The following is a 13,226-nucleotide window of genomic DNA, read 5'->3' as shown; positions in this document are numbered from 1 at the left end:
GATAATTATACCATGATGTTTAGTTATTTGAGTTTGAAAAGTACAATATTTACTCCCCAAAGGAATGACGATTTTAACAATTATATGATTGTGCTAAAACTAAAACAGTAATCTTTGAATCTAATCGGTAATGTTGACAATTGATAGTTATGGTTACACTTATTATATCATTCTTTGTTTGATGTCGTCAAACTATTTATGTATTTGGGTTTTCAATACTTTAAGTATCGATTACACATGGGAAATTTTCATAACCATGTGAATTGTTCGTATACAAATAAGTTACATTTTGTTTGCTACTATTGATCATTAGTAAAAGTAGCTGATTTTCAAATACCATAATTTCAATCATTCTCGTATCCCTCTATGCAATTACCTTAATCATGTTTATGTTAGTTTGTGTTACATTGAATTGTCTCTTTTATATCGGTTTAAGAGATTTGAACACCAGTACACTTATGTTGCCTTTTCAGCAATAATGCAGTTTGGTTTTTCTTGACTGCATTATTGATACCTATCCAGACATATCTTACACAGTTAACAGAGGAAGTTTTTAAAATTATAAAAAAAAACGGCACAAAAAGGACTGTATGAGGGGAAAAGTTGATTAAAAATAAAGAGAATAGTAAGATTCAAACTGTTTTAATCTATTAGATCACCCATTGGACATGCGTACTAATCAACATCATATTATCAACGCCATTCCAACTATGTATTGTAAGTCATTCCAACGTTGAAAAATAACGTTGAACAACTTTTAAGTGTCTGCTAGGTAGTTCTGTGGGTTTGTTTTCGTTATAAGAGGTAATCTATACATGAAGTTTAGTTGTGTACTAACTTGTAGTTTTATAAATTGTTTTACTTCTGGTTCCATCACAATAATTATGTCCAATATAGCATCAATATAATGCAGATTGAAGGAAAAAAGTTACTTAAACATATTATAACGCAACAATATCTTTTTTGTGTTGACTTTGCAACTGAACTTTCATTCCGATGACGCAGTAGCATATAAGTCCAATAATTAATACTACAGCTAAAAATAATACTTTTGTTTCAACACACAGGAAGTAACTGTATCCAAACGCATTTGCACATCTGGTTGCGAAAAACATCCGGAAGGAGACAAAAGCAGCTTCCTGTTTATGCAGGAAAATTATTTCGCATTAATTTAAGGCTAAAAATGAAAATTAAAATACTTAATTTGTCAATGCGTGTGCATTCAAAAGTATTGATCAAAGCAAACAAGGGTTTAACAACTCCTTCAAATGATGACATTTAAAACATGTAAAATATGTATTTAAGAATATGGTACAAACTATGTTCTCCGCTGGGTGGTTCTATTAATCTCTATTTATTATCGATATCAGTACTATTCAATTTGTAAAATAAATAGAATGACCACGTTATGCTATTAGATATATATACATATAGAGAAAAAAAAGTAAAATAATAAAAATACCGTACTCCAAGAAAAATTCAAATCGGAAAATTATCAAATGACAAAATCAAAAGCTCAAACACATCAAACGAATAGAAAACAACTGTCATGTTCCTGACTTGGTACAGGCATTTCCTCATGTAAAGAATGGGAATTAAATCTGGTTGATAGTTATCTAAACCGTTCACTCGTATGACATTCGCATATAACTCCATTTTAATCAATGACAACAATGTGTAAACAAAAAACAAACCAGGCATAAATGTAAAATGTAAAAAATGGAGATACAGCAGTCAACATTGTGTTAGTATCACTATTTGTTTTTCTTTTCCTTGCTGTGTTACCATAAACCATATCACGCTGAACAGTGCGCTTCAAATGACCCTATGTTAAGACATATTGATAATATTTGTATAAACATTTACACCCTTTTGTATTTTGAATTTTCTAACTTAAGGGTCCCACAAAGTGACTTTTTCATATCTCCTTTCATTTGAACTTTAAGAAAACAGATAGTAAAAATGATACTTCATGCCATATATACCTATAGTTATGTAGAAGTATAGGAAATTGATGCGCATACAACAGGTCCATTTATTTAATGAATTAGAAGCATGATTTATCCTCGTCATGAAATGATATTGCATAGTAGTGCAGTAGGTTCAATAGCATTAAATATATATAAACCACTCTCTCTAATTTGTTTGTCGTTATGTTAAATAAAACCTAATGGATAACCTTTACACTTAATCAATTTTCTTTTTCAATCTTTAAGCTAAGGATAATGATTAGATTTAGATTTTTATCAAAGTGGATTTAATATGTTTCCTGAAAATGTTGATAATACTGTTTACATAAGAGATTGATTGAAAGGGTTAGATAACTCTGCAAGTTCAGTCACCTGACTTATACTGTTAGTAGTAAGAAGCCCCCGATGAGATAGTAATGCTTCTACACAATCTAGATTATTTAAGAAAGTACATAGCCCTTCTACCATTCTGATAAAGTGAGACGATAGATATCAAATGGATACGCAAACAAACTCGTAAGGTAAACACAAACTTACAGTGATCATGTGGCAAAAAAACTCCGACAAAACGGCAATACAGTACACAAAATACAACATTAAAATCTTAACACTGAGCAACACAAACCCTACCAAAAACTGGAATGAATTCATGTGTTCATGAAAGATAAAGTGACCATGTTCCACTAGTGGTACAAACTCAATAGCGAACAAAAATTGAGCGAACTGGATGAATCCACAGAGTAACTGATTTTCATTATACATGCATATTCAAACTCAATGGATGAATCAAATGACTATTGGTATCAAAGTGGAACGTAACACTCCAGGGAGTCAACTCTGTTAAAATCAGTCGAACGTTTTAATCGCGTTTTAAAAGGAAATATTAAGCCTCACATGATCAAAACTAGTGTCCGATATAAAAATGTGTACTTGAAATGTGGTAAAATCATTACGAAAATGACATCCGTTGAAAACCCTTAGCAAAAAAAAGAAATATTCAAGTGTCAAACAGAAAGAATGAATATAAGAGCTGACTTTACAATCATCAATAATTCAATATGTTGAAACCATTATGGTGACCTTTACAATTGTATCCCGTTCGTTTTATAGCTTACTTTACGGTGTGATATTTGCTCATTAAGCTTATCTGCAGTTATTTCATTATATTTACATCTGTGATCTAATAATTGACAATTTGATATTATAATTACTCTCAAGTGATACAAATTTATATGTTCTTTAATACAGCCACGAACGAGTTTTATGATTGACTTTATTACTTAAGTAAAAATTGCAGACGACAATAATTAACCGATATTTAAAATTTCTCTCATCGACTGTAGGAAGAGAAAAACAAAGAAACAAACAAAAACGTGGGTAATTGCATATAATCCCGCTAGAAGAAGCGAGACCATTGGTTTGAACAGGATAAGCGTCATTTGCTTTGCATGCTTTTATTGCAATTCGTTTTGAATGATTCTCAAAACAAATCAAAATATACACTCATGTTAATTAAGGCAACAGTAGTAAAATTCTGTTCAAAATTTATTAATCGACTTAGAAACATAACCATCCGGCTTACAAACATTAACTGAGGGAAAAACATCAAATATAAGAAGAGAACAACGACATGACAGTAACACAACATCAATGCAGCACACACAGAAACGAACTATAATATAATATAACAACCGTTGGAAATTCTTAAACGAACCCTTTGATACAATTAAGAATGTTTGACGTCACAGATCATTTAGATGATGAATACCTGTTGTCATTGCATTGTTCAGGAAGCTGAGAGAACCATCAAACTTCAAATGCAAAGCAATGATACATAACTCAGAACACATATGAGGTAAATAAATAATCCAAATTAGGGTATACAATATGTTCATTTGAAATATACCTGTGAAACCAGGAAGTATCAAACCCTTAAGAATCCAATGGTACACGAATATCAAGATATACAAAAATATTAAATTCTGAAAAATTGCTATTCAACGTTATCCTCGGGAGAATAACCTTGTTCATGTACTTTCATTTTACAAACTTTTGCCGACTGAAATTTTAAGAGGCATCAATATCAAGGATATCAAAACTGTACAATAACAAATGTTATATCAATAAAATGTGAGGCTTTTACTTTGACATATGGCTATAACTTTGACATTTAAGATACTCTTACAGTACAAAACACTACCCTGTGGGTTTATTAGATGAACGTTAACGTTGGCATACAACTTTCAAGCAGTCAAGATAACGGTAGAATCACAATTAAATCATTAATATGATGCATTTCCTTCTGTTGTGCTTGAACCAAAATTTACAAAAAACGAAAATTTCAAATTTTAGAAAAAGAACAATATTGCAATCCAAGTTTATGAGATCTATTCAATAATAATGCTTTGGCTCCAAATTACAAGCAATAACATTAGTAGCAAAAACAACTGTTAGAGACAATTACGGTTTGGCTTATTGAATTTCCTGTAGAACATTGGGGAAACATCCTACTATAACTCTGTAAGAAAAACTATTAAGATCTTATAATGTAACCAGACATACAGAACGCTATACTCAGACCCGCAAATGATTTCAACCAATCGAATCCAAAGTAATCATTTACCTCAATTTCATTAGTCTGACTTCGTATTCATTGACTTGTCGTCTGCAAGTATTGCTGATTACATTCGAAACACTTTATATTTTAATGGTGCCAAGAAATTTGATAAATAGAAAAGTTTTAGGGAATCAAGTGGAAGGCAAATGGTATCTACACGGGACTGAACAATTAGTTTCAATATGGAGAGGTGTAATAGTCGCAGGCAATAAACATCACATAATTTTCATAATTACACCAGAGACATATATGATTAGAGCAATGCCGTGTCAGATATAAAACTACGCGAAAATAGCTATTAAGAGTGTAAATGGGAGAAGATAGGACATTAATTTCAATCCAATAGGGATTTTATTTCGGATTTTATTTCATACAGCACAGGTCTGCCGAATGTATAAAGCAATGTATTTCAAATAAGAAAAAAAACTGTCTTTCACATATCTCAATTAAATACGCTCAATTAACAACAACGCCGTAGTCTTTTGCCGTGTTCCGTTTCTTGATACATATGACTCTGGCTCTGTACTTTTACATCCCGTCATTGAGATATTGTGCTATTGTAAATATCTGTATGCCTGCGTTTCATTTTTGCTGATTTGCTCTGTCTTTATGCCTTTATTTCTCTGTTACGTATTTGTTTGTTTTTGTGGTGATTATAATTATAACACACTGACGACTGATGTAATCCTTTGTTTTACCCTTTTACCTATTATGTTGGGGTTGTTTTCACACATCGTTATTAATATAATGGAATTTGATGCAACTGTCATACAATTGAGAGGTTTATTCCAAAACTTTCTTCACAAGAAAATGCCTGTAACAAGTCAGGAAATTGACAGTTGTTCTCCATTTGTTTGATGATTTTGAGCTTTTGATTTTTCCATTTGAGTACGGACTTTCCGTTTTGGATTTTCCTTGAAGTACAATATTTTTATGTTTTTACTTTTTGATACATAAAAGAAATCGAATACAAAAAAGACGAATGTAGTCCCCAGGTCCCAAAAGAAGTTCTGCTGTTTATGGTTATTGTGTCATTGACGAGTAACTCATAATCAAAGATCCATATTTTCGTATTAATAAAATAAATAAACCAATTTCGAAATGTTCAGGACTTAATTAAATCTGTATTTGGGTAAGATGATGCAAGCATACGATTTTTATTGCGTTTTACACTTTGATAAGCAAATAATCTTTAACTAACTTATTAAAATATTGTGTAAAATCGTTAATTATGAGCTATGAAAGTCAAGTGGCTCGAGCAATTTTCTGAGGAAGTTTTAACAAATTTCAAAGAAATATGTTTTACAGTGGGTTAGCTTTTATTAGTTTTCACTATCATAAAGAGTAACAACTTTTGGTTATATTTATAACTCAGAATCTTCATTAAAGTTGGAGCACGAATGCAGTTAATTATTATATTGATGTTCCATTTGTATGCAAGAGTGACATTCCTTTGTACTATGTGCCGATTCGAAAACAAAGTTATGTGAGTATTGTCTCCCTTTAATAGGTTCATTATTTTATAATTAAGAATAGGTTTCTAATATATTTTTTAATGTTTACAAAATGTATCAATTCAATGTATTTTAGTTTTTGTTATTGGTGTATCAAAAACATTGATAAACGAATATAACTTCATAAATTGTAAATGTTTAAAATGATTACATACCAATATTAAGAACCGTTCATCATTTTTGAAAAAATACTATAAATGAAGTTCGAATAATTTATCTCACTTTCATGATAGAATGATTGTGAAATTAACCAGAGTTGTTTAATATAAATCACAGATAGAGACGAGTAATCAATTTTTGATTGTGGCTTACTTAACGTTTAACAATTTTCAACTATAAACGAATGTTACTTTATACAAATATAAGAACTTTATTAACTAAATCTACAAATTTTATTAGATATTATAAATTTTTATTACAATAGCTATAGATTAATATGCTTCAGGTTTTTGTCATGGCCATGGTAATTAACGTTATACGTGAAAGTTATCATATTCCGCAGAATATTTCATTGCGTGTTTGGTATCTTGTGATATTGTCTGGGTTATTACTGGAACAATTTAACATTCTTACACAATTATTGGACGCAGATGTAGCTTACTCTTTAGAAGTTGTTGAACGGTACTTTACCTAACCAGTTTGCAATGTTAATGTTAAAGAGGTGGGATCTCATTAGCCGATGTTAACGTTCTAGATAACTATATGTATGTATATGATACTTTCATTTATATAGGCAATTAGTCTAAATATAAAGTACGGATTTCTTCTCAAATTATTTGCATAGATGAAAATTGGAACAATTAACACGGGACACTTTTCCTTAGAGATACATTGTCGTATATATAACCAGAACGTGCGGAATTACATGGGATTCAATAAATGCGTTGCCTTTCTGCTTTTATTATTAAATATATTTAGCAATATGATTTGATTTTATTATTATTTGGCCGTTTTGTGATTTTATTTAATTATTATTTGACCGTTTTGGATTTCTAATATGCGGGTTTAGATATGGAGTTTACATTTCTTTTTTATTTAAATTACAATAAAATTGAGAATAAATATATATGGGCAATGTGCCAAAGAGACAATAACTCAACCAAAGAGCAGAACAGAGCCGAAGGCCACCAACGGATGGATCTTCAATACAGCGAGAAAATAAAGCACACAGAGCCGTATTTCAACTGGCCTTTAAACAAAAACGTGTACTAGTTCAGAGATAATGGACGTCATACTAAACTCCAGTCATTTCCTATAATTTAATTTTAAAATCCATTTTAAACCGGAGTAGATCATAAAAAAAACCATTGATGACATCACGGTCACATGACAAAAGTATGTTTATGAGGTGATAAACATAATAACGTCATCCAATCAGAAGACGCGTTACATCCAAAATTAAATTATAAATGAAGGAAAGGAAATAAAATTAAAATCATACAAGACCAAAAAGTCCATAAGGCTTCTTCGTGTTCAAATTCTTAATACCATTTCCAAAAATGGCAAGAGTCAAGATCGATAATTTTCGAAAAAGTCGATCACAAATCTTTTGACAAACTTTTATCAGTAGCATGTAATTGAACTGATTTATTCTATAAACTATAATTTTTTTCGCCGTAGTTCTTCCACGATTAACACACGTCTTTAGTTGCTGGATATCAAAAATGTAATCGTTATCGCAAATTTTTTAACTGTTTATTTTATGTTTCCATGTTCTTTTGATGTAAGCATTTTACAATCCTCCATTAATAATTTGAATTATTTACATATTTACAGGTAAAGACATTAAAATGATAGTGCAGTGATACGGAATCATTGACTAAATGAACTTTCATCGGCATTTACAATTAAATTCCAATAAAAAGGAAGAAAAAATTATTACCTCATTCTTGTTTTTCAATACTTGACTAAATACTAGTTTAATTTAAAGCTATTCAAAAATAATTAATGTACTGTTTAAGGAGCTTTTTTCAAGGTGCATGTTATCAAAAATAGTCATTTTATCGCAAGAATCAAAATGGCAAAAAACGTAGTGCATGACTTGAGATAAACTAAACGATCGAATATCAAAATAAAATCTGAGAAAATGCTGAATAATAGTTCTTATGACATGTACTTTCAGAAAATAATATTAGTGATGAGTAAACAAAACAGGGGTCCACTTAACTGTTAAATATCAACTCATTAAAGGTACCAGGACTAAATTTAGTTTATACGCTAGACGCGCGTTTCGTCTACAAAAGACTCATCTGTGACGCTCGAATCCAAAAAAGTTAAAAAGGCCAAATAAAGTACGAAGTTTAAGAACATTGAGGACCAAAATTCCTAAAAGTTTTGCCGAATACAGCTAAAGTAATCTATGCGTTTAACATCATTGGAAGACTCATGCATATATTAGTAACTTAAATAAGAATAGAAAGAAAGGTATAAATCATAGGCGCTTAATTAATTATCATACTATAATTAGGACATCTAGTTGAAAACTTACTTATTAAATATTATAAAACAAGTCATGCATCTTTTACCGAGGGCGTTGCTATAATTCTCTAACTGGAGAATTTAATTTTCAAAAGCAGCAACTCTCGATTATTAACTTCTAAAATATGATTAAGATTCATAAAAATCACAGAGCAAAGAAAACAGCCTTAAAAAAATATCAATTTGATAATTGAATATAATGCAAAACATAAAAATGTGATCTAATAAAATCAATATAACACTGACCGCTAAAAATCGGTTAATCATTTTCATTTCACACCCATTAATGACATTGCTATATTATCATATGTAATGAATCATTAACTCCTTGATTAATGTATATAGGTTTTTCTCACTTTCGATTTTACATTTTATTATGATCCTTTAATGCTACATTTTATTGTTATTCTTGAAAGTTCAACGCCAAGCAATTGATAGAAAATCGGTTATTGTCTCTGCATGGTTATTTATTCATAATTGAAATGTCTAGATTCGGGGTGGCGAAATGTTTGATCTATGACATAGATATACATATACTTGTCTTTTATTGAGGACTCTGTCTTTTTAATTTTGTTATTGTTTATTCAATATGATATTTAAAATCTGAATATAAGTAGCTTGCAGCTGGCGCTATTTTAAAACAATTCTTTAATAATTATCCAGCTGTGAGAGTTTATGTAAATAAAACGTTCTTTTAATATTTAGAGACCATTTAAATTTAAAATGTATAATGAGAAACGATGGAAAACAGATAAATATGTAATAAGTTAAAAGCCTGTTTCCGCATGAGCCACTCCATTAATTATTCAACTGTTACTGTAACAGTGGTTATATATTTTTGTTCTTAATTGTGTAAAATCTAACTTAAATATTATTTACACTAATGGCTTAATTATTGGTCTCAATGTGGGATAACATTCTAAGAATAAACAATGTTTGAACTGTAAGATTGTTTAAGTTGTTGTAGCTGTATGTACAGAATATCGATCGACATCAGTTTCACTGAAATTCCTATTTCTTGTTTTCTTCAAAATTTCAGTACCCATTTTATTCTTATATATCATTTATTCTGAAATCTAAGAAAGAACCTTTTTCAAAGCAGGATACGGCATAACACTGAAAATGTGAGAACATGGTAACAAGGATGTAGCCTTGTATTTATGTTAAAATCTCTTGCATGATTATATAAATTTATTATCATTTGAGATTGAAAACTGTAAACAAAGGGTATTATTGTGTACCATTTAAAATTTACCAAAATAACATCTTCGGAAGCAAAGAGTTACGATCCAATTCCCTCCTCTCATAATCCTTAGAACGAGGAGAAAGGACGTGACTGGATCAAAACCCACGACTATCGATTGCGTTGACCAATCATGGAATCATAAAATTATAAACATTTGTAAGTGTACGTAACTATTGAAGTATCGTCTGAACTTCTTAATGCGTGGCGTAACACACATATAAAATTAAAAAGTTAAATATATAAATAAATGTATATGCAATGTCAGAAAATTTTCAATTAATTTGTATTAGCTTAAGAATCGAAAAGACATGCATGCAAGGCTAGACGAGCGTGTTGTACTTTGGATTGTCTGCTTCCTAGTGAGAACACATGCAGTTCATGTTTTCTGACAATCCAAGTTTATTATTTTATTACAATTCCCAATGCACTAGTTGTGTAAGTCATGTAAGTGTAAATTCTTTAACCAAAAACACTTTTCTAAGATACCTAACACACAGATATTTTACTTTACGATCTCGTATACTACTTTTTTTATAAAGGTTAAATTAAGTATCTTTAAGGAGTAAGCCTTTGCTCAAAAGGTTGAATAAGTTGTCAATTTTAGTTGGAATAGGCCAGTTTTTACATGCTAATGACTCCAGACATTGAAATTTCCGCTTGTACTATCACTGTTTTCGTTACCTTATCAATGATAATCATATAAAAGTACCATGATTGTGAATAAAAGTTATTGGAACCATGAAGGTACAATAAATGAAACAAAATGTAAAATTTGCGAGACATAAAATATCGGGAAATTAGACTATACGCGAAAATTAACCTTTGTATTGATAATGTATTGGTTGTATAGCTAATTTTTAAATGACATTGTTCCAGGAATTTTTTTAATTCGTTACTTTTTTTCATTCTTGGCCTTCATTACCACCTTTCAAATCAAGAATTGGGTATGTTATCTTACCAAACTTTAATGTTTGTTGGTCAAATCTAACGGAATTGTAAATACAGACACATCAAATCCAATTCGCCATTTCGGAATCTAAAAGACTAAGGGTATTCTCATTGATTGTACAACAAAATGACAATAACGTTACGTCATTTGATAAATGTCAATGGTTTAGAACGCTTTAGAACAAACCAAAACCTTTAAGTGTAGGCTTTTGAAAATGTTACCCAGAACGCACTAAATTCGTACACAGCGAATCAAACCTTTGTAAAGTCGCTGAACATGAACCCTTGTTCTAGGCCGATGAATACAACTATCACCAGCAAGAGCAGACATTTTGTGTCTTTAATTAGTTATCAAAGGTACCAGGATTATAATTTAGTACGCCAGACGCCCGTTTTGTCTACATAAGACTCATCAGTGACGCTCAGATCAAAATAGTTGTAAATCCAAACAAGTACAAAGTTGAAATGCATTGAGGGTCCAAAATTCCAAAAAGTTGTGCCAAATACGGATAAGGTAATCTATTCCTGGGATACGAAAATCCTTATTTTTTTTAAACATCTTTATTGTTGCTAGGAATTTAATGACATCTATACATTTATACACTTCAACTTGGAGTTTTTATGTAGGTCGAATAAAGATATGAGGATTACGAACCCGATCATGCCACATCCGAGGTATATACTTAATAACATAATTTTCGTTTTTGAACTGATGGTTCTCATTGTATTCTGGATAAAGTAAATTCCATGATTAAGTTCATCTGCAACTGTGGGACAGTATCCAGCTCCGCACGTGGAGTTTGTTGAGAAGTTATGATATTAGGGAACGTGAAGGGTTTCGTTTTTGCCTAAAACAAGCGTTATTATTAAGTTTCCCCAAACATTTCTTAAAATGTCCTGTACCAAGTCAGACAAATGACAGTTTTTATCTTATAGTTTCTGTGTTGCATTGTCGTTTGTTTTTTGTTGCACATCAGTGTTTCTGTTATTTCGTTGTTTTCCTCTTATATTTGATGTGTTTCCCCCGATATAAGTTTGTTACCCGGATTTTTTTTCTCTCAATCGATTCATGACTTTCGAACATCGGTATTCTAATGTTGCCTTTTCATATTGTAACGGCCCCGTGAGACAATATGTGCTTATTACCTTCTATTTAAACATATATAATATCTGATGTGGTTTATGTTAACAGATCTTCCATTCTAACGTTTTTGTTGTGGTGCGTTGCGATGTAGTGCCGTTTTAGACAATGTCATCGATAGGAACTACCCCTTTAGATCATATGTGACAAGAAACGCAAACTACCCTAGCAAATGTATAAAACAAAAACTTTCATTCAATCAAATAAGATTTAATCCACTATTTTCTGTAAACGAAGTAATGACTATCATGAATATGGCAGTCGTTTGTCGTAAATTTTATGTCTTTGAGCTTTTGATTGTGCCGAGTAATCTAGGACTTTCCGTTTTGAATTTTCCTCGGAGTTCGGTATTTTTTTAAGTTTAATCAACAAGATTTAGTATTGTAACAAATTGGGCATACTTTCATTGATACTATTCATCTGTCTCTCTATAATACTAGAACAGCTCTTAAATGTACAAAGATAAAACCGAATGAATGTCCAAAGCATTGATATCTAATTTTAAAAATTGTTTATCTAATTTTAGAAATTGTTTATCTAATTTTGTTGTTTAGAATTCGCGTTTTAAGAATGAGAATCGTATCTGAGGAAATTATGGTTTCTGTTAAATCTAATGTTATTCAATAACTTATGTCACGAAAAGTCATGATTAAGTAAACAAATCATATTGGTTCTTTGTATTCAGGAATTTCATTACGAAATCAATGACACCTAAATGCTTAAGATAACTATACCATGATGTTTAGTTATTTGATTTTGAAAAGCACACTATTTACTTCAAAAAGGAATGAAAATTAGTAATTTGTCAATTTGCGATACGAAATTTGTATTCGGCTTTAAGAGTGCCTGATGAAGGTAAAAGCAGGAAAGCGCTTCTGACACTTTAGATTATTAAGCGTGTTGGTTTCCTTTTTTGTTGTACATGTCATTCAGCCAAAACGGAATTGGAAAATTTTCTTGCAAAAGATGAGGTTGTCACTTTTATCATATAGTTGGATCCTGGGTGGCGCCGAAGAAAAAATATGCTAAAACTGATTACCGAAAGTTTTTCCAAAACTGACATTAGAAAAACACAAAACAAGGCATACTTTCAGTGTCATTTTTGATGTTGTATTATTACTAATATCACATCTATATCATTTTGAAATGTGTAGTATTTTGGCCTCATTAAAAAGAACATCAAAAACTTAGGGCCAAATTTTACCCTTCTTGAATTTGGTCCTGAAATTGTTTCGTTAAGTCTATCTACGAGAGACGAAAGATACCAGAGGCACAGTCAAACTATAGGCGCTTTAGATTTTAATGGTTTTAA

This window comes from Mytilus trossulus, chromosome 8, assembly GCF_036588685.1.
Source record: "Mytilus trossulus isolate FHL-02 chromosome 8, PNRI_Mtr1.1.1.hap1, whole genome shotgun sequence".
NCBI lineage: Eukaryota > Metazoa > Mollusca > Bivalvia > Mytilida > Mytilidae > Mytilus > Mytilus trossulus.
Note: the sequence above shows the minus strand (reverse complement) of the source record.